Raw genomic sequence first — 2,500 nt, forward strand, 5'->3', positions numbered from 1 at the left:
CTTTCCTCTGCCATTCATGAGCGGCCATTAAACCTTGTTCATCAGCAGCCATTGCCTGGCTATCCCTTGTCCTAGCTTGGGTGAAGAGGGGCTTGGGCGCTGTTTCATATACGGTCAGTCTCTAGAGCATTGTTCTCTCCCTTGCCTCTGCCATTCTATGAGCAGCCTTTAAACAAGGAGAATACACACAAACAGGTTTGTTTCCAATTGCCAGACAGTCAGAAGTTTGTGTGTATCAGTGTGTAAGAGAGACATACACACAGACATACAGATAGAATAGAAGAATAGTCTATTCAACCAAATTGACTGTGGGACGGTATACGAAGTGGAAGAACCTGTCAATCATTCAAATGAGGTTCCCAGGGGCTATTTCATTGACTTTTTATTGAGTGAGTTCGTTAGTTTGTGATGAGGTATGTGTATGCATACGTGGGCATGCACATACATCACCTATATATACACATACATGTATATATCTCCTGTATAATAAGGAGAAATGATCTGGCTATATATATAAATATATATATTTCTTTCCGGTCACGCTCAGCGCCATTGCCAGACGTATGACTACTCAGTCTCTATCCCCTCACTTGAGTGAGGTGTGTATGTATACACACATACATGTATATCTCATCTATATAATAAGGAGAAAGTGTCTGGTTATATATATAAATGTATATATTTCTTTCCGGTCACGATCAGCGCCATTGCCAGACGTATAACTACTTAGTCTCTCCCTGTTACTTGGGGAGAGATTAGTCATACCCTGGTGAGAGGGGGTTACCCCGAGAGGAAAGGCGGAGGAGGTGGGAAGGGTTGAATCTGTTTATATCTATTTAAATAAATGAGTGAGAAATTTCAGAAATACGAAATTGTTTACACTAGCTACCATTCTCCATTCTCCTACATATCCAAACCACCGCAAACTGATCAATAATTATTCTTTTGTCAAGGATAGTTTTATAAAAGATATTTGTTGTATTTCTACTGTATTACTGTATTATACATTCAACCTACTGTATAATAAAAAATTTCGATTTTGAAACAAGGTTAATTTTAGAATTACGAAATTTGTGACCAGAATGAATAAGTTAGAAAACGAAACGAAAAATAAATGAATAAATAAACAGATAAGTAAATAACTAAATGAATAAAATGAATAAGTAAATAAATAAATGAATAAATAAAAACGAAATTTTGTGACTGTAATGAATAAGTTAGAAAACGAAAAGAAAAATAGATAAATAACTAAATGAATCAATTAATAAGTGAATAAATGAATAAATAAATGATAAATAGATAAAATAAAATGGTTTCTTATTGTCATATTCAAAATCCTTCTTCGTCTTCAAACAAAATGATGGAGAGGTTAACTTTTGTCGAGTTTCTAATCCATCTCTCGGAGTCTCTCTGACTTTTTGGAGGGGATTTTGGAGCCTGCCTTGGTCCTAAAATAACTGCGAAGGACGTCTAGGATTCTTTTTGCGTCCAAGGATTTTCAAATAATGTGTCTTTTAGGATATTTTTTTTTTTTTTGACAAATATCTCATTACTTCTTTTAAGATACAAAAAAATATGTCGATTTGTCTCATTGCTTCTTTTGATACACAAAAAAATATTTGTCGATAAATATCTCATTAATTTTTTAGATACAAAAGATTATTTGTCGACATGTCACTGCTTCTTTTGATACACAAAAAAATTATTGTCGACAAATATCTTATTACTTTTAAGATACAAAGATTCTTTGGTCGACATATGTCGCCTTGCTTTTTTTCTGGTTTAAATTTCCCTCATTAAAGTATGTATATATGAATGTATATTATGAGCATATGTATATCGATCTCTACGTATGAATGTGAGTTGATAATTGAACTTAGATTTAAAAGGCATTATGCATTGAATATATATATATATATATATATATAAATATATATATATATATATATATATATATATAATCCTGACTGGTTTTGTCTCTTTACTTCTTCAAGAGATATGTATATATATGAATATATATATAATATATATTATATATATATATATATATATATATATAAAAATAAATTGCAGTGCTTTCTTTTGACCGTTACGAAGCTTCAAAAATGTTCCTCAAACTGTTAAATAAAACTGTTGCAATATCTTTCTTGTTACTGTACTGAAACTTTGAAATAACTTTTTTCTAAATATTACTGAAACTATTGCAACAGCTTTCTATTGACTTGTAGCTGAAGTTTTGAAAAGCTTTCTCTGACTGTTACGGAAACTGTACCAATAGCTTAAAACCTCTGTAACTTTCACTGCAGCTTTGCTAGAGGCTTTGAATTTAGGATATGAATAATACACCATATACTGAATGTAACTGAAGATGAATAATGAATAATAGAGACTTACACAAAATGTAGGAGATGACCAAAGGTGAAAGATGGAAGACACAGAGATTCCAGATCAGCAGATGGGTGGCCGTCGCCATCTTGGATTTGGGTGATGACTGACACCT

The 2,500-nt window shown here is 32.3% G+C and overlaps 1 protein-coding gene across 1 annotated transcript in view; it reads right to left on the minus strand.

Annotated features, from left to right (window-relative positions):
* The window catches only part of LOC137625539 (serine-rich adhesin for platelets-like), a 19,781-nt gene that overhangs the window by 17,169 nt on the left and 112 nt on the right, over positions 1-2,500 (minus strand). The gene's annotated exons all lie outside the window — the stretch shown is intronic.

This window comes from Palaemon carinicauda, chromosome 32 (assembly GCF_036898095.1).
Source record: "Palaemon carinicauda isolate YSFRI2023 chromosome 32, ASM3689809v2, whole genome shotgun sequence".
Taxonomy (NCBI): Eukaryota; Metazoa; Arthropoda; class Malacostraca; order Decapoda; family Palaemonidae; genus Palaemon; species Palaemon carinicauda.